This window comes from Narcine bancroftii, chromosome 1 (genome assembly GCF_036971445.1).
Source record: "Narcine bancroftii isolate sNarBan1 chromosome 1, sNarBan1.hap1, whole genome shotgun sequence".
Lineage (NCBI taxonomy): Eukaryota > Metazoa > Chordata > Chondrichthyes > Torpediniformes > Narcinidae > Narcine > Narcine bancroftii.
Genome location: NC_091469.1, coordinates 314,714,324 through 314,738,688, shown reverse-complemented (window position 1 = coordinate 314,738,688; position 24,365 = coordinate 314,714,324).

Here is a 24,365-nt window from a genome sequence, read left to right as displayed (position 1 = left end):
CGAGGAATCAGAGGCAGGGAATCAGAGGCAGGGAATCAGATGTGGGGAATCAGAGGTGGGGAATGAAAGGCCGGGAATCAGAGATGGGGAATCAGAGGTGGAGAATCAGAGATGGGGAATCAGAGGCGGGGAATCAGCAGCAGGGAATCAGAGGCGGGGAATCAGAGGCAGGGAATCAGATGTGGGGAAACAGAGATTGGTAATCAGAGGCCAGGAATGGGAGGCCGGGAATCAGCGGCCGGGAATCAGAGGCCGGGAATCAGAGGTGGGGAATCAGAGGCCGGGAATGAGAGATGGGGAATCAGAGGTGGTGAAACAGAGATGTGGAATCAGAGGTGGCGAAGCAGTGGCGGGGAATCAGATGCGGGGAATCAGAGGTGGGGAATCGGAGCTGGGGAATCAGAGGCGGGGAATCAGAAATTGGGAATCAGAGGCGGGGAAACAGAGATGGGGATCAGAAGCAGGGAATCAGAGTTGGGGAATCAGAGGAGGGGAATCAGTATTGGGGATTCAGAGGCGGGGAATCAGCGATGGGGATTCAGAGGCGGGGAATCAGCGATGGGGAATCAGAGGCGGGGAATAAGAGTTGGGGAATCAGAGGCGGGGAATCAGAGGTGGGGAATCATTGGTGGAGAATCAGAGGTGGGACTCAGAGGTAGGGAATCAGAGGTGGGGAATCAGAGGTGGGGAATCAGAGCTGGGGAATCAGAGGCAGGAAAACAGAGATGGGGAATCAGAAGCGGGGAATAAGAGATGGGGAATCAGAAATGGGGAATCAGAGGTGGGGCATCAGTGGCCGTGAATCAGAGTTGGTGAATCAGAGATCGGGAATCAGAGATGGGGAACCAGAGGCGGGGAATCAGATTTGGGGAATCAGAGATGGGGAATCAGAGGTGGGGCATCAGAGGCAGGGAATCAGCGTTGTGGAATCAGAGATGGGGAAACAGAGATGGGGAATCAGAGGCCGGAAATCAGAGTTTGTGAATCAGAGGTGGGGAATCAGAGGCGGGGAATTAGAGGTGGGGAATCAGAGGCGGGGAATCAGAGTTGGGGGTCCAGAGGCAGGGAATCAGAGTTGGGGAATCAGAGGCGGGTAATCAGAGTTGGGGAATCAGAGGTGGGGAATAAGAGATGGGGAATCAGAGGTGTGGTATCAGAGGCAGGGAATCAGAGATGGGGATCAGAGGCGGGGAATAAGAGGCGGGGAATCAGAGGTGGGGAATCAGATATGGGGAATCAGAGTGGGGGAATCAGAGGAGGGGAATCAGTGATGGGGAATCAGAGGCGGGGAATCAGAGTTGGGGAATCAGAGACGGGGAATCAGAGGCAGGGAATCAGTGGCGGCAACCTGAGGCGGGTAATCAGATTTGGGGAATCAGAGGTGGGGAATCAGAGGCGGGGAATAAGAGATGGGGAATCAGAGATGGGGAATAAGAGGTGGGGCAACAGTGGCGAGGAATCAAAGTTGGGGAATCAGAGATTGGGAATAGGACATGGGGAATTAGAGGCGGGGAATCAGAGTTGGTGAATCAGAGATGGGGAGTCAGAGGTGGGGTATCTAAGGCGGGGAATCAGAGTTGGGGAAACAGAGATGGGGAATCAGAGATGGGAAATCAGAGGCGGGGAATAAGAGGCAGGCAATCAGAGGCTGTGAAAGAGTTGGGGAATCAGACGTGGGGAATCAAAGGTGGGGAATCAGAGGCGGGGAATAAGAGATGGGGAATAAGAGGTGGGGAATCAGAGGCCGGGAATGAGAGATGGGGAATCAGAGGCGGGGAATCAGAGGCGGGGAATCAGATATGGGGAATCAGAGGTGGGGAAATCAGACTTGGGGAATCAGAGGCAGCGAATCAGAGGCGGGAAATCAGATATGGGGAGTCAGAGTTGGGGAATTAGAGGCGGGGAATCAGCGATGGGGAATCAGATATGGGGAATCAGAGGTGGGGAATCACAGGTGGGGAATCAGATGCGGGGAATCAGAGTTGGGGAATCAGAGTTGGGGAATCAGAGATGGGGAATTAGAGTCGGGGAATCAGAGGCGGGAATCAGAGGCGGGGAATAAGAGGCAGGCAATCAGAGGCTGTGAAAGAGTTGGGGAATCAGACGTGGGGAATCAAAGGTGGGGAATCAGAGGCGGCGAATCAGAGATGGGGAATCAGAGGCGGGGAATCAGTGTTGGGGAATCAGAAGCGCAGAAACAGAGATGGGGAATCAGAGGCGGGGAATCAGAGGCGGGGAATCAGACACGGGGAATGAGAGGCGGGGAATCAGAGATGGGTAATCAGAGGCAGCGAATCAGATGCGGGGAATCTGAGGGGGGGAATCAGATGCGGGGAATCAGAGATGGGGAATCAGATGCGTGGAATCGGTGGCGGGGAATCAGAGGTGGTGAATCAGAGGCGGGGAAGCAGAGGCTGGAAATCAGATGAGGTGAATCATAGGTGGGGAATCAGAGGCAGGGAATCAGAGGCCGGGAATCAGAGGTGGGGAATCAAAGGCCGGGAATCAGAGATGGGGAATCAGAGGTGGAGAATCAGAGATGGGGAATCAGAGGCGGGGAATCAGCGGCGGGGAATCAGAGGCGGGGAATCAGAGGCAGGGAATCAGATGTGGGGAATCAGAGATGGGGAATGAGAGGCCAGGAATGGGAGGCCGGGAATCAGAGGCCGGGTATCAGAGGCCGGAAATCAGAGGTGGGGAATCAGAGGCCGGGAATGAGAGATGTGGAATCAGAGGTGGTGAAACAGAGATGGGGAATCAGAGGTGGCGAAGCAGTGGCGGGGAATCAGATGCGGGGAATCAGAGGTGGGGAATCGGAGCTGGGGAAACAGAGGCGGGGAATCAGAAATTGGGAATCAGAGGCGGGGAATCAGAGATGGGGATCAGAAGCAGGGAATCAGAGTTGGGGAATCAGAGGAGGGGATTCAGTATTGGGGATTCAGAGGCGGGGAATCAGCGATGGGGAATCAGAGGCGGGGAATAAGAGTTGGGGAATCAGAGGCGGGGAATCAGAGGTGGGGAATCAGAGGTGGGGAATCAGAGCTGGGGAATCAGAGGCAGGTAAACAGAGATGGGGAATCAGAAGCGGGGAATAAGAGATGGAGAATCAGAAATGGGGAATCAGAGGTGGGGCATCAGTGGCGGTGAATCAGAGTTGGTGAATCAGAGATAGGGAATCAGAGATGGGGAATCAGAGGCGGGGAATCAGATTTGGGGAATCAGAGATGGGGAATCAGAGGTGGGGCATGAGAGGCAGGGAATAAGAGTTGTGGAATCAGAGATGGGGAAACAGAGATGGGGAATCAGAGGCCGGAAATCAGAGTTTGGGAATCAGAGGTGGGGAATCAGAGGCGGGGAATCAGAGGTGGGGAATCAGAGGCGGGGAATCAGAGTTGGGGGTCCAGAGGCAGGGAATCAGAGTTGGGGAATCAGAGGCGGGTAATCAGAGTTGGGGAATCAGAGGTGGGGAATAAGAGATGGGGAATCAGAGGTGTGGTATCAGAGGCAGGGAATCAGAGATGGGGATCAGAGGTGGGGAATAAGAGGCGGGGAATCAGAGGTGGGGAATCAGATATGGGAAATCAGAGGCAGCGAATCAGATGCGGGGAATCAGAGATGGGGAATCAGAGGTGTGGAATCAGAAATGGGGAATCAGAGGTGGGGAAATCAGAGGTGGGGCATCAGAGGCGGGGAATCGAGGCGGTGAATCAGAGATGGGGAATCAGAGGCCGGATATCAGAGGAGGGGAATATGAGGTGGGGAATCAAAGGCAGGGAATCAGAGGCGGGAATCAGAGGCGGGGAATCAAAGGCAGGGAATCAAATGCGGGGAATCAGAGTTGGTGAATCAGAGTTGGGGAAGCAGAGGTGGGGAAATAGAAGTGATGAATCAGAGATGGGGAATCAGAGGCGGGGTAGCAGAGGTGGGGTATCAGAGGCAGGGAATCAGAGGCAGGGAATCAGACGCTGGGAATCAGAGGCGGGGAATCAGAGCTGGGGAATCTGATGCGGGGAATCAGAGGTGGGGAATCAGAGGCGGGGAATCAGATATGGGGAATCAGAGGCGGGGAATCAGAGGTGGGGAATCAGAGGCAGGGAATCAGAGGCGGGGAATCAGAGGCGGGGAATCAGAGGCGGGGTATCAAAGGCAGAAAATCAAATGCAGGGAATCAGAGTTGGTGAATCAGAGTTGGGGAAGCAGATGTGCGGAATCAGAGGTGATGAATCAGAGATGGGGAATCAGAGGCAGGGTATCAGAGGCGGGGAATCAAAAGCGAGGAATCGGAGGTGGGGAATCAGAGTTGCTGAATCGGAGGCGAGGGAGCAGAGGCCGGGAAGCAGAGGAGGGAATTCAGAGGTGGGGAATCAGAGGCAGGGAATCAGAGGCGGGGAATCAGAGATGGGGAATCAGAGGCGAAGAATCAGAGGCGGGGAATCAGAGGCGGGGAATCAGAGGCCGGAAATCAGAGATGGGGAATCAGAGTCGGGGAATCAGAGGTTGGGAATCAGACGCGGGGAATCAGAGGCGGGGAATCAGATCTGGGTATCAGTGGCGGTGATCAGAGGCGGGGTATCAGAGGTGGGGAATCAGAGGCGAGGAATCAGAGGCAGGGAATCAGAGGCAGGGAATCAGATGTGGGGAATCAGAGGTGGGGAATGAAAGGCCGGGAATCAGAGATGGGGAATCAGAGGTGGAGAATCAGAGATGGGGAATCAGAGGCGGGGAATCAGCAGCAGGGAATCAGAGGCGGGGAATCAGAGGCAGGGAATCAGATGTGGGGAAACAGAGATTGGTAATCAGAGGCCAGGAATGGGAGGCCGGGAATCAGCGGCCGGGAATCAGAGGCCGGGAATCAGAGGTGGGGAATCAGAGGCCGGGAATGAGAGATGGGGAATCAGAGGTGGTGAAACAGAGATGTGGAATCAGAGGTGGCGAAGCAGTGGCGGGGAATCAGATGCGGGGAATCAGAGGTGGGGAATCGGAGCTGGGGAATCAGAGGCGGGGAATCAGAAATTGGGAATCAGAGGCGGGGAAACAGAGATGGGGATCAGAAGCAGGGAATCAGAGTTGGGGAATCAGAGGAGGGGAATCAGTATTGGGGATTCAGAGGCGGGGAATCAGCGATGGGGATTCAGAGGCGGGGAATCAGCGATGGGGAATCAGAGGCGGGGAATAAGAGTTGGGGAATCAGAGGCGGGGAATCAGAGGTGGGGAATCATTGGTGGAGAATCAGAGGTGGGACTCAGAGGTAGGGAATCAGAGGTGGGGAATCAGAGGTGGGGAATCAGAGCTGGGGAATCAGAGGCAGGAAAACAGAGATGGGGAATCAGAAGCGGGGAATAAGAGATGGGGAATCAGAAATGGGGAATCAGAGGTGGGGCATCAGTGGCCGTGAATCAGAGTTGGTGAATCAGAGATCGGGAATCAGAGATGGGGAATCAGAGGCGGGGAATCAGATTTGGGGAATCAGAGATGGGGAATCAGAGGTGGGGCATCAGAGGCAGGGAATCAGCGTTGTGGAATCAGAGATGGGGAAACAGAGATGGGGAATCAGAGGCCGGAAATCAGAGTTTGTGAATCAGAGGTGGGGAATCAGAGGCGGGGAATTAGAGGTGGGGAATCAGAGGCGGGGAATCAGAGTTGGGGGTCCAGAGGCAGGGAATCAGAGTTGGGGAATCAGAGGCGGGTAATCAGAGATGGGGATCAGAGGCGGGGAATAAGAGGCGGGGAATCAGAGGTGGGGAATCAGATATGGGGAATCAGAGTGGGGGAATCAGAGGAGGGGAATCAGTGATGGGGAATCAGAGGCGGGGAATCAGAGTTGGGGAATCAGAGACGGGGAATCAGAGGCAGGGAATCAGTGGCGGCAACCTGAGGCGGGTAATCAGATTTGGGGAATCAGAGGTGGGGAATCAGAGGCGGGGAATAAGAGATGGGGAATCAGAGATGGGGAATAAGAGGTGGGGCAACAGTGGCGAGGAATCAAAGTTGGGGAATCAGAGATTGGGAATAGGACATGGGGAATTAGAGGCGGGGAATCAGAGTTGGTGAATCAGAGATGGGGAGTCAGAGGTGGGGCATCTAAGGCGGGGAATCAGAGTTGGGGAAACAGAGATGGGGAATCAGAGATGGGAAATCATTGGCGGGGAATCAGCGTTAGGAAATCAGAGGTGGGGAAGCAGAGGCGGTGAATCAGAGGTTGGGAATCAGAGGCGGAAATCAGTGTTGGGTATCCGGCGCGAGGAATCAGAGTTGGCGAATCAGAGGTGGGGAATCAGAGTTCGGGAATCAGAGGTGGGGAATAAGAGATGGGGAATAAGAGGTGGGGAATCAGAGGCCGGGAATCAGAGATGGGGAATCAGAGGCGGGGAATCAGAGGCGGGGAATCAGATATGGGGAATCAGAGGTGGGGAAATCAGACTTGGGGAATCAGAGGCAGCGAATCAGAGGCGGGAAATCAGATATGGGGAGTCAGAGTTGGGGAATTAGAGGCGGGGAATCAGCGATGGGGAATCAGATATGGGGAATCAGAGGTGGGGAATCACAGGTGGGGAATCAGATGCGGGGAATCAGAGTTGGGGAATCAGAGTTGGGGAATCAGAGATGGGGAATTAGAGTCGGGGAATCAGAGGCGGGAATCAGAGGCGGGGAATAAGAGGCAGGCAATCAGAGGCTGTGAAAGAGTTGGGGAATCAGACGTGGGGAATCAAAGGTGGGGAATCAGAGGCGGCGAATCAGAGATGGGGAATCAGAGGCGGGGAATCAGTGTTGGGGAATCAGAAGCGCAGAAACAGAGATGGGGAATCAGAGGCGGGGAATCAGAGGCGGGGAATCAGACACGGGGAATGAGAGGCGGGGAATCAGAGATGGGTAATCAGAGGCAGCGAATCAGATGCGGGGAATCTGAGGCGGGGAATCAGATGCGGGGAATCAGAGGCGGGGAATCAGAGATGGGGAATCAGATGCGTGGAATCGGTGGCGGGGAATCAGAGGTGGTGAATCAGAGGCGGGGAAGCAGAGGCTGGAAATCAGATGAGGTGAATCATAGGTGGGGAATCAGAGGCAGGGAATCAGAGGCCGGGAATCAGAGGTGGGGAATCAAAGGCCGGGAATCAGAGATGGGGAATCAGAGGTGGAGAATCAGAGATGGGGAATCAGAGGCGGGGAATCAGCGGCGGGGAATCAGAGGCGGGGAATCAGAGGCAGGGAATCAGATGTGGGGAATCAGAGATGGGGAATGAGAGGCCAGGAATGGGAGGCCGGGAATCAGAGGCCGGGAATCAGAGGCCGGAAATCAGAGGTGGGGAATCAGAGGCCGGGAATGAGAGATGTGGAATCAGAGGTGGTGAAACAGAGATGGGGAATCAGAGGTGGCGAAGCAGTGGCGGGGAATCAGATGCGGGGAATCAGAGGTGGGGAATCGGAGCTGGGGAAACAGAGGCGGGGAATCAGAAATTGGGAATCAGAGGCGGGGAATCAGAGATGGGGATCAGAAGCAGGGAATCAGAGTTGGGGAATCAGAGGAGGGGATTCAGTATTGGGGATTCAGAGGCGGGGAATCAGCGATGGGGAATCAGAGGCGGGGAATAAGAGTTGGGGAATCAGAGGCGGGGAATCAGAGGTGGGGAATCAGAGGTGGGGAATCAGAGCTGGGGAATCAGAGGCAGGTAAACAGAGATGGGGAATCAGAAGCTGGGAATAAGAGATGGAGAATCAGAAATGGGGAATCAGAGGTGGGGCATCAGTGGCGGTGAATCAGAGTTGGTGAATCAGAGATAGGGAATCAGAGATGGGGAATCAGAGGCGGGGAATCAGATTTGGGGAATCAGAGATGGGGAATCAGAGGTGGGGCATGAGAGGCAGGGAATAAGAGTTGTGGAATCAGAGATGGGGAAACAGAGATGGGGAATCAGAGGCCGGAAATCAGAGTTTGGGAATCAGAGGTGGGGAATCAGAGGCGGGGAATCAGAGGTGGGGAATCAGAGGCGGGGAATCAGAGTTGGGGGTCCAGAGGCAGGGAATCAGAGTTGGGGAATCAGAGGCGGGTAATCAGAGTTGGGGAATCAGAGGTGGGGAATAAGAGATGGGGAATCAGAGGTGTGGTATCAGAGGCAGGGAATCAGAGATGGGGATCAGAGGCGGGGAATAAGAGGCGGGGAATCAGAGGTGGGGAATCAGATATGGGGAATCAGAGTGGGGGAATCAGAGGAGTGGAATCAGCGATGGGGAATCAGAGGCGGGGAATAAGAGATGGGGAATCAGAGATGGGGAATAAGAGGTAGGGAATCAGAGATGGGGAATCAGAGGCGGGGAATAAGAGATGGGGAATCAGAGATGGGGAATAAGAGGTGGGGCATCAGTGGTGAGGAATCAAAGTTGGGGAATCACAGATTGGGAATCAGACATGGGGAATTAGAGGCGGGGAATCAGAGTTGGTGAATCAGAGATGGGGAGTCAGAGGTGGGGCATCTAAGGCGGGGAATAAGAGTTGGGGAAACAGAGATGGGGAATGAGAGATGGGAAATCATTGGTGGGGAATCAGCGTTGGGGAATCAGAGGTGGGGAATCAGAGGTGGGGAATCAGAGGCGGTGAATCAGAGGTTGGGAATCAGAGGCGGAAATCAGTGTTGGGTATCCGGCGCGAGGAATCAGAGTTGGCGAATCAGAGGTGGGAAATCAGAGTTCGGGAATCAGAGGTGGGGAATAAGAGATGGGGAATAAGAGGTGGGGAATCAGAGGCCGGGAATCAGAGATGGGGAATCAGAGGCGGGGAATCAGAGGCGGGGAATCAGATATGGGGAATCAGAGGTGGGGAATCAGACTTGGGGAATCAGAGGCAGCGAATCAGAGGCGGGAAATCAGATATGGGGAGTCAGAGTTGGCGAATTAGAGGCGGGGAATCAGCGATGGGGAATCAGATATGGGGAATCAGAGGTGAGGAATCACAGGTGGGGAATCAGATGCGGGGAATCAGAGTTAGGGAATCAGAGTTGGGGAATCAGATATGGGGAATTAGAGTCGGGGAATCAGAGGCGGGGAATCAGAGGCGGGGAATCAGAGGCGGGGAATCAGAGATGGGAAATCAGAGGCAGCGAATCAGATGCGGGGAATCAGAGATGGGGAATCAGAGGTGTGGAATCAGAAATGTGGAATCAGAGGTGGGGAAATCAGAGGTGGGGCATCAGAGGCGGGGAATCGAGGCGGTGAATCAGAGATGGGGAATCAGAGGCCGGATATCAGAGGAGGGGAATCTGAGGTGGGGAATCAAAGGCAGGGAATCAGAGGCGGGAATCAGAGGCGGGGAATCAAAGGCAGGGAATCAAATGCGGGGAATCAGAGTTGGTGAATCAGAGTTGGGGAAGCAGAGGTGGGGAAATAGAAGTGATGAATCAGAGATGGGGAATCAGAGGCGGGGTAGCAGAGGTGGGGTATCAGAGGCAGGGAATCAGAGGCAGGGAATCAGACGCTGGGAATCAGAGGCGGGGAATCAGAGCTGGGGAATCTGATGCGGGGAATCAGAGGTGGGGAATCAGAGGCGGGGAATCAGATATGGGGAATCAGAGGCGGGGAATCAGAGGTGGGGAATCAGAGGCAGGGAATCAGAGGCGGGGAATCAGAGGCGGGGAATCAGAGGTGGGGAATCAAATGCGAGGAATCGGAGGTGGGGAATCAGAGTTGCTGAATCGGAGGCGGGGGAGCAGAGGCCGGGAAGCAGAGGAGGGAATTCAGAGGTGGGGAATCAGAGGCAGGGAATCAGAGGCGGGGAATCAGAGATGGGGAATCAGAGGCGAAGAATCAGAGGCGGGGAATCAGAGGCGGGGAATCAGAGGCCGGAAATCAGAGATGGGGAATCAGAGTAGGGGAATCAGAGGTTGGGAATCAGACGTGGGGAATCAGAGGCGGGGAATCAGATCTGGGTATCAGTGGCGGTGAATCAGAGGCGGGGTATCAGAGGTGGGGAATCAGAGGCGAGGAATCAGAGGCAGGGAATCAGAGGCAGGGAATCAGATGTGGGGAATCAGAGGTGGGGAATCAAAGGTCGGGAATCAGAGATGGGGAATCAGAGGTGGAGAATCAGAGATGGGGAATCAGAGGCGGGGAATCAGCAGCGGGGAATCAGAGGCGGGGAATCAGAGGCAGGGAATCAGATGTGGGGAATCAGAGATTGGTAATCAGAGGCCAGGAATGGGAGGCCGGGAATCAGCGGCCGGGAATCAAAGGCCGGGAATCAGAGGTGGGGAATCAAAGGCCGGGAATCAGATGCGGGGAATCAGAGGTGGGGAATCGGAGCTGGGGAATCAGAGGCGGGGAATCAGAAATTGTGAATCAGAGGCGGGGAAACAAAGATGGGGATCAGAAGCAGGGAATCAGAGTTGGGGAATCAGAGGAGGGGAATCAGTATTGGGGATTCAGAGGCGGGGAATCAGCGATGGGGAATCAGAGGCGGAGAATAAGAGTTGGGGAATCAGAGGCGGGGAATCAGAGGTGGGGAATCATTGGTGGAGAATCAGAGGTGGGACTCAGAGGTAGGGAATCAGAGGTGGGGAATCAGAGCTGGGGAATCAGAGCTGGGGAATCAGAGGCAGGAAAACAGAGATGGGGAATCAGAAGCGGGGAATAAGAGATGGGGAATCAGAAATGGGGAATCAGAGGTGGGGCATCAGTGGCGGTGAATCAGAGTTGGTGAATCAGAGATCGGGAATCAGAGATGGGGAATCAGAGGCGGGGAATCAGATTTGGGGAATCAGAGATGGGGAATCAGAGGTGGGGCATCAGAGGCAGGGAATCAGCGTTGTGGAATCAGAGATGGGGAAACAGAGATGGGGAATCAGAGGCCGGAAATCAGAGTATGTGAATCAGAGGTGGGGAATCAGAGGCGGGGAATCAGAGGTGGGGAATCAGAGGCGGGGAATCAGAGTTGGGGGTCCAGAGGCAGGGAATCAGAGTTGGGGAATCAGAGGCGGGTAATCAGAGTTGGGGAATCAGAGGTGGGGAATAAGAGATGGGGAATCAGAGGTGTGGTATCAGAGGCAGGGAATCAGAGATGGGGATCAGAGGCGGGGAATAAGAGGCGGGGAATCAGAGGTGGGGAATCAGATATGGGGAATCAGAGTGGGGGAATCAGAGGAGGGGAATCAGCGATGGGGAATCAGAGGCGGGGAATCAGAGTTGGGGAATCAGAGACGGGGAATCAGAGGCAGGGAATCAGAGGCGGGGAATCAGTGGCGGCAACCTGAGGCGGGTAATCAGATTTGGGGAATCAGAGGTGGGGAATCAGAGTTGGGGAATCAGAGACGGGGAATCAGAGGCAGGGAATCAGTGGCGGCAACCTGAGGCGGGTAATCAGATTTGGGGAATCAGAGGTGGGGAATCAGAGGCGGGGAATAAGAGATGGGGAATCAGAGATGGGGAATAAGAGGTGGGGCAACAGTGGCGAGGAATCAAAGTTGGGGAATCAGAGATTGGGAATAGGACATGGGGAATTAGAGGCGGGGAATCAGAGTTGGTGAATCAGAGATGGGGAGTCAGAGGTGGGGCATCTAAGGCGGGGAATCAGAGTTGGGGAAACAGAGATGGGGAATCAGAGATGGGAAATCATTGGCGGGGAATCAGCGTTAGGAAATCAGAGGTGGGGAAGCAGAGGCGGTGAATCAGAGGTTGGGAATCAGAGGCGGAAATCAGTGTTGGGTATCCGGCGCGAGGAATCAGAGTTGGCGAATCAGAGGTGGGGAATCAGAGTTCGGGAATCAGAGGTGGGGAATAAGAGATGGGGAATAAGAGGTGGGGAATCAGAGGCCGGGAATCAGAGATGGGGAATCAGAGGCGGGGAATCAGAGGCGGGGAATCAGATATGGGGAATCAGAGGTGGGGAAATCAGACTTGGGGAATCAGAGGCAGCGAATCAGAGGCGGGAAATCAGATATGGGGAGTCAGAGTTGGGGAATTAGAGGCGGGGAATCAGCGATGGGGAATCAGATATGGGGAATCAGAGGTGGGGAATCACAGGTGGGGAATCAGATGCGGGGAATCAGAGTTGGGGAATCAGAGTTGGGGAATCAGAGATGGGGAATTAGAGTCGGGGAATCAGAGGCGGGAATCAGAGGCGGGGAATAAGAGGCAGGCAATCAGAGGCTGTGAAAGAGTTGGGGAATCAGACGTGGGGAATCAAAGGTGGGGAATCAGAGGCGGCGAATCAGAGATGGGGAATCAGAGGCGGGGAATCAGTGTTGGGGAATCAGAAGCGCAGAAACAGAGATGGGGAATCAGAGGCGGGGAATCAGAGGCGGGGAATCAGACACGGGGAATGAGAGGCGGGGAATCAGAGATGGGTAATCAGAGGCAGCGAATCAGATGCGGGGAATCTGAGGCGGGGAATCAGATGCGGGGAATCAGAGGCGGGGAATCAGAGATGGGGAATCAGATGCGTGGAATCGGTGGCGGGGAATCAGAGGTGGTGAATCAGAGGCGGGGAAGCAGAGGCTGGAAATCAGATGAGGTGAATCATAGGTGGGGAATCAGAGGCAGGGAATCAGAGGCCGGGAATCAGAGGTGGGGAATCAAAGGCCGGGAATCAGAGATGGGGAATCAGAGGTGGAGAATCAGAGATGGGGAATCAGAGGCGGGGAATCAGCGGCGGGGAATCAGAGGCGGGGAATCAGAGGCAGGGAATCAGATGTGGGGAATCAGAGATGGGGAATGAGAGGCCAGGAATGGGAGGCCGGGAATCAGAGGCCGGGAATCAGAGGCCGGAAATCAGAGGTGGGGAATCAGAGGCCGGGAATGAGAGATGTGGAATCAGAGGTGGTGAAACAGAGATGGGGAATCAGAGGTGGCGAAGCAGTGGCGGGGAATCAGATGCGGGGAATCAGAGGTGGGGAATCGGAGCTGGGGAAACAGAGGCGGGGAATCAGAAATTGGGAATCAGAGGCGGGGAATCAGAGATGGGGATCAGAAGCAGGGAATCAGAGTTGGGGAATCAGAGGAGGGGATTCAGTATTGGGGATTCAGAGGCGGGGAATCAGCGATGGGGAATCAGAGGCGGGGAATAAGAGTTGGGGAATCAGAGGCGGGGAATCAGAGGTGGGGAATCAGAGGTGGGGAATCAGAGCTGGGGAATCAGAGGCAGGTAAACAGAGATGGGGAATCAGAAGCTGGGAATAAGAGATGGAGAATCAGAAATGGGGAATCAGAGGTGGGGCATCAGTGGCGGTGAATCAGAGTTGGTGAATCAGAGATAGGGAATCAGAGATGGGGAATCAGAGGCGGGGAATCAGATTTGGGGAATCAGAGATGGGGAATCAGAGGTGGGGCATGAGAGGCAGGGAATAAGAGTTGTGGAATCAGAGATGGGGAAACAGAGATGGGGAATCAGAGGCCGGAAATCAGAGTTTGGGAATCAGAGGTGGGGAATCAGAGGCGGGGAATCAGAGGTGGGGAATCAGAGGCGGGGAATCAGAGTTGGGGGTCCAGAGGCAGGGAATCAGAGTTGGGGAATCAGAGGCGGGTAATCAGAGTTGGGGAATCAGAGGTGGGGAATAAGAGATGGGGAATCAGAGGTGTGGTATCAGAGGCAGGGAATCAGAGATGGGGATCAGAGGCGGGGAATAAGAGGCGGGGAATCAGAGGTGGGGAATCAGATATGGGGAATCAGAGTGGGGGAATCAGAGGAGTGGAATCAGCGATGGGGAATCAGAGGCGGGGAATAAGAGATGGGGAATCAGAGATGGGGAATAAGAGGTAGGGAATCAGAGATGGGGAATCAGAGGCGGGGAATAAGAGATGGGGAATCAGAGATGGGGAATAAGAGGTGGGGCATCAGTGGTGAGGAATCAAAGTTGGGGAATCACAGATTGGGAATCAGACATGGGGAATTAGAGGCGGGGAATCAGAGTTGGTGAATCAGAGATGGGGAGTCAGAGGTGGGGCATCTAAGGCGGGGAATAAGAGTTGGGGAAACAGAGATGGGGAATGAGAGATGGGAAATCATTGGTGGGGAATCAGCGTTGGGGAATCAGAGGTGGGGAATCAGAGGTGGGGAATCAGAGGCGGTGAATCAGAGGTTGGGAATCAGAGGCGGAAATCAGTGTTGGGTATCCGGCGCGAGGAATCAGAGTTGGCGAATCAGAGGTGGGAAATCAGAGTTCGGGAATCAGAGGTGGGGAATAAGAGATGGGGAATAAGAGGTGGGGAATCAGAGGCCGGGAATCAGAGATGGGGAATCAGAGGCGGGGAATCAGAGGCGGGGAATCAGATATGGGGAATCAGAGGTGGGGAATCAGACTTGGGGAATCAGAGGCAGCGAATCAGAGGCGGGAAATCAGATATGGGGAGTCAGAGTTGGCGAATTAGAGGCGGGGAATCAGCGATGGGGAATCAGATATGGGGAATCAGAGGTGAGGAATCACAGGTGGGGAATCAGATGCGGGGAATCAGAGTTAGGGAATCAGAGTTGGGGAATCAGATATGGGGAATTAGAGTCGGGGAATCAGAGGCGGGGAATCAGAGGCGGGGAATCAGAGGCGGGGAATCAGAGATGGGAAATCAGAGGCAGCGAATCAGATGCGGGGAATCAGAGATGGGGAATCAGAGGTGTGGAATCAGAAATGTGGAATCAGAGGTGGGGAAATCAGAGGTGGGGCATCAGAGGCGGGGAATCGAGGCGGTGAATCAGAGATGGGGAATCAGAGGCCGGATATCAGAGGAGGGGAATCTGAGGTGGGGAATCAAAGGCAGGGAATCAGAGGCGGGAATCAGAGGCGGGGAATCAAAGGCAGGGAATCAAATGCGGGGAATCAGAGTTGGTGAATCAGAGTTGGGGAAGCAGAGGTGGGGAAATAGAAGTGATGAATCAGAGATGGGGAATCAGAGGCGGGGTAGCAGAGGTGGGGTATCAGAGGCAGGGAATCAGAGGCAGGGAATCAGACGCTGGGAATCAGAGGCGGGGAATCAGAGCTGGGGAATCTGATGCGGGGAATCAGAGGTGGGGAATCAGAGGCGGGGAATCAGATATGGGGAATCAGAGGCGGGGAATCAGAGGTGGGGAATCAGAGGCAGGGAATCAGAGGCGGGGAATCAGAGGCGGGGAATCAGAGGTGGGGAATCAAATGCGAGGAATCGGAGGTGGGGAATCAGAGTTGCTGAATCGGAGGCGGGGGAGCAGAGGCCGGGAAGCAGAGGAGGGAATTCAGAGGTGGGGAATCAGAGGCAGGGAATCAGAGGCGGGGAATCAGAGATGGGGAATCAGAGGCGAAGAATCAGAGGCGGGGAATCAGAGGCGGGGAATCAGAGGCCGGAAATCAGAGATGGGGAATCAGAGTAGGGGAATCAGAGGTTGGGAATCAGACGTGGGGAATCAGAGGCGGGGAATCAGATCTGGGTATCAGTGGCGGTGAATCAGAGGCGGGGTATCAGAGGTGGGGAATCAGAGGCGAGGAATCAGAGGCAGGGAATCAGAGGCAGGGAATCAGATGTGGGGAATCAGAGGTGGGGAATCAAAGGTCGGGAATCAGAGATGGGGAATCAGAGGTGGAGAATCAGAGATGGGGAATCAGAGGCGGGGAATCAGCAGCGGGGAATCAGAGGCGGGGAATCAGAGGCAGGGAATCAGATGTGGGGAATCAGAGATTGGTAATCAGAGGCCAGGAATGGGAGGCCGGGAATCAGCGGCCGGGAATCAAAGGCCGGGAATCAGAGGTGGGGAATCAAAGGCCGGGAATCAGATGCGGGGAATCAGAGGTGGGGAATCGGAGCTGGGGAATCAGAGGCGGGGAATCAGAAATTGTGAATCAGAGGCGGGGAAACAAAGATGGGGATCAGAAGCAGGGAATCAGAGTTGGGGAATCAGAGGAGGGGAATCAGTATTGGGGATTCAGAGGCGGGGAATCAGCGATGGGGAATCAGAGGCGGAGAATAAGAGTTGGGGAATCAGAGGCGGGGAATCAGAGGTGGGGAATCATTGGTGGAGAATCAGAGGTGGGACTCAGAGGTAGGGAATCAGAGGTGGGGAATCAGAGCTGGGGAATCAGAGCTGGGGAATCAGAGGCAGGAAAACAGAGATGGGGAATCAGAAGCGGGGAATAAGAGATGGGGAATCAGAAATGGGGAATCAGAGGTGGGGCATCAGTGGCGGTGAATCAGAGTTGGTGAATCAGAGATCGGGAATCAGAGATGGGGAATCAGAGGCGGGGAATCAGATTTGGGGAATCAGAGATGGGGAATCAGAGGTGGGGCATCAGAGGCAGGGAATCAGCGTTGTGGAATCAGAGATGGGGAAACAGAGATGGGGAATCAGAGGCCGGAAATCAGAGTATGTGAATCAGAGGTGGGGAATCAGAGGCGGGGAATCAGAGGTGGGGAATCAGAGGCGGGGAATCAGAGTTGGGGGTCCAGAGGCAGGGAATCAGAGTTGGGGAATCAGAGGCGGGTAATCAGAGTTGGGGAATCAGAGGTGGGGAATAAGAGATGGGGAATCAGAGGTGTGGTATCAGAGGCAGGGAATCAGAGATGGGGATCAGAGGCGGGGAATAAGAGGCGGGGAATCAGAGGTGGGGAATCAGATATGGGGAATCAGAGTGGGGGAATCAGAGGAGGGGAATCAGCGATGGGGAATCAGAGGCGGGGAATCAGAGTTGGGGAATCAGAGACGGGGAATCAGAGGCAGGGAATCAGAGGCGGGGAATCAGTGGCGGCAACCTGAGGCGGGTAATCAGATTTGGGGAATCAGAGGTGGGGAATCAGAGTTGGGGAATCAGAGATGGGGAATCAGAGGCGGGGAATAAGAGATGGGGAATCAGAGATGGGGAATAAGAGGTGGGGCAACAGTGGCGAGGAATCAAAGTTGGGGAATCAGAGATTGGGAATAGGACATGGGGAATTAGAGGCGGGGAATCAGAGTTGGTGAATCAGAGATGGGGAGTCAGAGGTGGGGCATCTAAGGCGGGGAATCAGAGTTGGGGAAACAGAGATGGGGAATCAGAGATGGGAAATCATTGGCGGGGAATCAGCGTTAGGGAATCAGAGGTGGGGAAGCAGAGTCGGTGAATCAGAGGTTGGGAATCAGAGGCGGAAATCAGTGTTGGGTATCCGGCGCGAGGAATCAGAGTTGGCGAATCAGAGGTGGGGAATCAGAGTTCGGGAATCAGAGGTGGGGAATAAGAGATGGGGAATAAGAGGTGGGGAATCAGAGGCCGGGAATCAGAGATGGGGAATCAGAGGCGGGGAATCAGAGGCGGGGAATCAGATATGGGGAATCAGAGGTGGGGAATCAGACTTGGGGAATCAGAGGCAGCGAATCAGAGGCGGGAAATCAGATATGGGGAGTCAGAGTTGGCGAATTAGAGGCGGGGAATCAGCGATGGGGAATCAGATATGGGGAATCAGAGGTGGGGAATCACAGGTGGGGAATCAGATGCGGGGAATCAGAGTTGTGGAATCAGAGTTGGGGAATCAGAGATGGGGAATTAGAGTCGGGGAATCAGAGGCGGGAATCAGAGGCGGGGAATAAGAGGCAGGCAATCAGAGGCTGTGAAAGAGTTGGGGAATCAGACGTGGGGAATCAAAGGTGGGGAATCAGAGGCGGCGAATCAGAGATGGGGAAACAGAGGCGGGGAATCAGTGTTGGGGAATCAGAAGCGCAGAAACAGAGATGGGGAATCAGAGGCGGGGAATGAGAGGCGGGGAATCAGACACGGGGAATGAGAGGCGGGGAATCAGAGATGGGTAATCAGAGGCAGCGAATCAGATGCGGGGAATCTGAGGTGGGGAATCAGATGCGGGGAATCAGAGGCGGGGAATCAGAGATGGGGAATCAGATGCGTGGAATCGGAGGCGGGGATTCAGAGGTGGTGAATCAGAGGCGGGGAAGCAGAGGCTGGAAATCAGATGAGGTGAATCATAGGTGGGGAATCAGAGGCAGGGAATCAGAGGCCGGGAATCAGAGGTGGGGAATCAAAGGCCGGGAATCAGAGATGGGGAATCAGAGGTGGAGAATCAGAGATGGGGAATCAGAGGCGGGGAATCAGCGGCGGGGAATCAGAGGCGGGGAATCAGAGGCAGGGAATCAGATGTGGGGAATCAGAGATGGGGAATCAGAGGCCAGGAATGGGAGGCCGGGAATCAGAGGCCGGGAATCAGAGGCCGGAAATCAGAGGTGGGGAATCAGAGGCCGGGAATGAGAGATGTGGAATCAGAGGTGGTGAAACAGAGATGGGGAATCAGAGGTGGCGAAGCAGTGGCGGGGAATCAGATGCGGGGAATCAGAGGTGGGGAATCGGAGCTGGGGAATCAGAGTTGGTGATTCAGAGGCGGGGAATCAGAGGTGGGGCATCAGAAGCGGGGAATCAGAATTGGGGAATCAGAGATGGGGAATCAGAGTTGGGGAATCCTAGGCGTTGAATCATAGATGGCGAATCCGTGGCGGGAATCAGAGGCGGGGAATCAGACGCGTGGAATCAGAGCTTGTGAATCAAAGATGGGGAATCAGAGGCGGGGAATCAGAGGCGGGGAGTCAGACGCGGGGAATCAGAGGCAGGGAATCAGAGGCGGGGAATCAGAGGCCGGGATTCAAGTCTGGGAATCAGAGGCCGGGAATCAGAGGTGGGGAATCAGAGGCCGGGAATTAGAGATAGAGAATCAGAGGTGGTGAATCATAGATGGGGAATCAGAGGCGGGGAATCAGACGCGGGGAATCAGAGGTGGGGAATCATTAGCGGGGAATCAGAAATTGGGAATCAGAGGTTGGGAATCAGAGATGGTGATCAGAAGCAGGGAATCAGAGTTGGGGAATCAGAGGAGGGGAATCAGTATTGGGGATTCAGAGACGGGGAATCATCGATGGGGAATCAGAGTCGGGGAATCAGAGTTGGGGAATCAGAGGCAGGGAATCAGAGTTGGGGAATCAGAAGCGGGGAATCAGAGATGGGGAATCAGAGGCGGGGAATCAGAGGTGGGGAATCAGAGATGGGGAATCAGAGGCGGGGAATCAGAGTTGGGGCATCAGAGGCGGCGAACCAGAGAGAGGGAATCAAACACGGGGAATCAGAGATGGGGAATCATTAGTGGCGAATCAGAAATTGGGAATCAGAGGCGGGGAATCAGAGATGGGGATCAGAAGCAGGGAATCAGAGTTGGGGAATCAGAGGAGCGGAATCAGTATTGGGGATTCAGAGGCGGGGAATCAGCGATGGGGAATCAGAGGCGGGGAATAAGGGTTGGGGAATCAGAGGCGGCGAATCAGAGGTGGGGAATCAGTGGTGGAGACTCAGAGGTGGGAATCAGAGGTGGGGATCAGAAGCAGGGAATCAGTGTTGGGGAATCAGAGTTGGGGAATCAGATATGGGGAATTAGAGTCGGGGAATCAGAGGCGGGGAATCAGAGGCGGGGAATAAGAGGCAGGCAATCAGAGGCTGTGAAAGAGTTGGGGAATCAGACATGGGGAATCAAAGGTGGGGAATCAGAGGCGGCGAATCAGAGATGGGGAATCAGAGGCGGGGAATTAGAGTTGGGGAATCAGAAGCGCGGAATCAGAGGTGGGGAATCAGAGGCGGGGAATCAGAGGCGGGGAATCAGACACGGGCAATCAGAGGCGGGGAATCAGAGATGGGAAATCAGAGGCAGCGAATCAGATGCGGGGAATCAGAGATGGGGAATCAGAGGTGTGGAATCAGAAATGGGGAATCAGAGGTGGGGAAATCAGAGGTGGGGCATCAGAGGCGGGGAATCGAGGCGGTGAATCAGAGATGGGGAATCAGAAGCCGGATATCAGAGGAGGGGAATCTGAGGTGGGGAATCAAAGGCAGGGAGTCAGAGGCGGGAATCAGAGGCTTGGAATCAAAGGCAGGGAATCAAATGCGGGGAATCAGAGTTGGTGAATCAGAGTTGGGGAAGCAGAGGTGGGGAAATAGAAGTGATGAATCAGAGATGGGGAATCAGAGGGGGGGGTAGCAGAGGTGGGGTATCAGAGGCAGGGAATCAGAGGCAGGGAATCAGACGCTGGGAATCAGAGGCGGGGAATCAGAGCTGGGGAATCTGATGCGGGGAATCAGAGGTGGGGAATCAGAGGCGGGGAATCAGATATGTGGAATCAGAGGCGGGGAATCAGAGGTGGGGAATCAGAGGCAGGGAATCAGAGGCGGGGAATCAGAGGCGGGGAATCAGAGGCGGGGTATCAAAGGCAGAAAATCAAATGCGGGGAATCAGAGTTGGTGAATCAGAGTTGGGGAAGCAGATGTGCGGAATCAGAGGTGATGAATCAGAGATGGGGAATCAGAGGCAGGGTATCAGAGGCGGGGAATCAAATGCGAGGAATCGGAGGTGGGGAATCAGAGGCGGGGAATCAGAGGCCGGAAATCAGAGATGGGGAATCAGAGGCGTGGAATCAGAGGTTGGGAATCAGACGCGGGGAATCAGAGGCGGGGAATCAGAGGCAGGGAATCAGAGGCAGGGAATCAGAGATGGGGAATCAAAGGCCGGGAATCAGAGATGGGGAATCAGAGGTGGAGAATCAGAGATCGGGAATCAGAGGCGGGGAATCAGCAGCGGGGAATCAGAGGCGGGGAATCAGAGGCAGGGAATCAGATGTGGGGAATCAGAGATTGGTAATCAGAGGCCAGGAATGGGAGGCCGGGAATCAGCGGCCGGGAATCAGAGGCCGGGAATCAGAGGTGGGGAATCAGAGGCCGGGAATGAGAGATGGGGAATCAGAGGTGGTGAAACAGAGATGTGGAATCAGAGGTGGCGAAGCAGTGGCGGGGAATCAGATGCGGGGAATCAGAGGTGGGGAATCGGAGCTGGGGAATCAGAGGCGGGGAATCAGAGATGGGGATCAGAAGCAGGGAATCAGAGTTGGGGAATCAGAGGAGGGGAATCAGTATTGGGGATTCAGAGGCGGGGAATCAGCGATGGGGAATCAGAGGCGGGGAATAAGAGTTGGGGAATCAGAGGCGGGGAATCAGAGGTGGGGAATCAGTGGTGGAGAATCAGAGGTGGGAATCAGAGCTAGGGAATCAGAGGTGGGGAATCAGAGGTGGGGAATCAGAGCTGGGGAATCAGAGGCAGGAAAACTGAGATGGGGAATCAGAAGCGGGGAATAAGAGATGGGGAATCAGAAATGGGGAATCAGAGGTGGGGCATCAGTGGCGGTGAATCAGAGTTGGTGAATCAGAGATCGGGAATCAGAGATGGGGAATCAGAGGCGGGGAATCAGATTTGGGGAATCAGAGATGGGGAATCAGAGGTGGGGCATCAGAGGCAGGGAATCAGCGTTGTGGAATCAGAGATGGGGAAACAGAGATGGGGAATCAGAGGCCGGAAATCAGAGTTTGGGAATCAGAGGTGGGGAATCAGAGGAGGGGAATCAGAGGTGGGGAATCAGAGGCGGGGAATCAGAGTTGGGGGTCCAGAGGCAGGGAATCAGAGTTGGGGAATCAGAGGCGGGTAATCAGAGTTGGGGAATCAGAGGTGGGGAATAAGAGATGGGGAATCAGAGGTGTGGTATCAGAGGCAGGGAATCAGAGATGGGGATCAGAGGCGGGGAATAAGAGGCGGGGAATCAGAGGTGGGGAATCAGATATGGGGAATCAGAGTGGGGGAATCAGAGGAGGGGAATCAGCGATGGGGAATCAGAGGCGGGGAATCAGAGTTGGGGAATCAGAGGCGGGGAATCAGAGGCGGGGAATCAGTGGCGGCAACCTGAGGCGGGTAATCAGATTTGGGGAATCAGAGGTGGGGAATCAGAGTTGGGGAATCAGAGATGGGGAATCAGAGGCGGGGAATAAGAGATGGGGAATCAGAGATGGGGAATAAGAGGTGGGGCAACAGTGGCGAGGAATCAAAGTTGGGGAATCAGAGATTGGGAATAGGACATGGGGAATTAGAGGCGGGGAATCAGAGTTGGTGAATCAGAGATGGGGAGTCAGAGGTGGGGCATCTAAGGCGGGGAATCAGAGTTGGGGAAACAGAGATGGGGAATCAGAGATGGGAAATCATTGGCGGGGAATCAGCGTTAGGGAATCAGAGGTGGGGAATCAGAGGTGGTGAATCAGAGGTTGGGAATCGGAGGCGGAAATCAGTGTTGGGTATCCGGCGCGAGGAATCAGAGTTGGCGAATCAGAGGTGGGGTATCAGAGTTCGGGAATCAGAGGTGGGGAATAATATATGGGGAATAAGAGGTGGGGAATCAGAGGCCGGGAATCAGAGATGGGGAATCAGAGGCGGGGAATCAGAGGCGGTGAATCAGATATGGGGAATCAGAGGTGGGGAATCAGACTTGGGGAATCAGAGGCAGCGAATCAGAGGCGGGAAATCAGATATGGGGAGTCAGAGTTGGGGAATTAGAGGCGGGGAATCAGCGATGGGGAATCAGATATGGGGAATCAGAGGTGGGGAATCACAGGTGGGGAATCAGATGCGGGGAATCAGAGTTGGGGAATCAGAGTTGGGGAATCAGAGATGGGGAATTAGAGTCGGGGAATCAGAGGCGGGAATCAGAGGCGGGGAATAAGAGGCAGGCAATCAGAGGCTGTGAAAGAGTTGGGGAATCAGACGTGGGGAATCAAAGGTGGGGAATCAGAGGCGGCGAATCAGAGATGGGGAATCAGAGGCGGGGAATCAGTGTTGGGGAATCAGAAGCGCAGAAACAGAGATGGGGAATCAGAGGCGGGGAATCAGAGATGGGTAATCAGAGGCAGCGAATCAGATGCGGGGAATCTGAGGCGGGGAATCAGATGCGGGGAATCAGAGGCGGGGAATCAGAGATGGGGAATCAGATGCGTGGAATCGGAGGCGGGGAATCAGAGGTGGTGAATCAGAGACGGGGAAGCAGAGGCTGGAAATCAGATGAGGGGAATCATAGGTGGGGAATCAGAGGCAGGGAATCAGAGGCCGGGAATCAGAGGTGGGGAATCAAAGGCCGGGAATCAGAGATGGGGAATCAGAGGTGGAGAATCAGAGATGGGGAATCAGAGGCGGGGAATCAGCGGCGGGGAATCAGAGGCGGGGAATCAGAGGCAGGGAATCAGATGTGGGGAATCAGAGATGGGGAATCAGAGGCCGGGAATCAGAGGCCGGGAATCAGAGGCCGGGAATCAGAGGCCGGGAATCAGAGGCCGTGAATCAGAGGCCGGGAATCAGAGGCCGGAAATCAGAGGTGGGGAATCAGAGGCCGGGAATGAGAGATGGGGAATCAGAGGTGGTGAAACAGAGATGGGGAATCAGAGGTGGCGAAGCAGTGGCGGGGAATCAGATGCGGGGAATCAGAGGTGGGGAATCGGAGCTGGGGAATCAGAGGCGGGGAATCAGAGGCCGGGATTCAAGTCCGGGAATCAGACGCGGGGAATCAGAGGTGGGGAATCATTAGCGGGGAATCAGAAATTGGGAATCAGAGTTGGGGAATCAGAGGAGGGGAATCAGTATTGGGGATTCAGAGGCGGGGAATCAGCGATGGGGAATCAGAGTCGGGGAATCAGAGTTGGGGAATCAGAGGCAGGGAATCAGAGTTGGGGAATCAGAAGCGGGGAATCAGAGATGGGGAATCAGAGGCGGGGAATCAGAGGTGGGGAATCAGAGGCGGGGATTCAGAGGTGGGAAATCAGAGATGGGGAATCAGAGGCGGGGAATCAGAGTTGGGGAATCTGAGGCGGGGAACCAGAGAGAGGGAATCAAACGCGGGGAATCAGAGATGGGGAATCATTAGTGGCGAATCAGAAATTGGGAATCAGAGGCGGGGAATCAGAGATGGGGATCAGAAGCAGGGAATCAGAGTTGGGGAATCACAGGAGCGGAATCAGTATTGGGGATTCAGAGGCGGGGAATCAGCGATGGGGAATCAGAGGCGGGTATAAGGGTTGGGGAATCAGAGGCGGCGAATCAGATGTGGGGAATCAGTGGTGGAGACTCAGAGGTGGGAATCAGAGGTAGGGAATCAGAGGTGGGGAATCAGAGGTGGGGAATCAGAGCTGGGGAATCAGAGGCAGGAAAACAGAAATGGGGAATCAGAAGCAGGGAATAAGAGATGGGGAATCAGAAATGGGGAATCAGAGGTGGGACATCAGTGGCGGTGAATCAGAGTTGGTGAATCAGAGATCGGGAATCAGCGATGGGGAATCAGAGGCGGGGAATCAGAGTTGGGGAATCAGAGGCGGGAAATCAGAGGCGGGGAATCAGTGGCGGCAACCTGAGGCGGGTAATCAGAGTTGGGGAATCAGAGGTGGGGAATCAGAGGTGGGGCTTCAGAGGCAGGGAATCAGAGTTGTGGAATCAGAGATGGGGAAACAGAGATGGGGAATCAGAGGCTGGAAATCAGAGTTTGGGAATCAGAGGTGGGGAATCAGAGGCGGGGAATCAGAGGTGGGGAATCAGAGGCGGGGAAT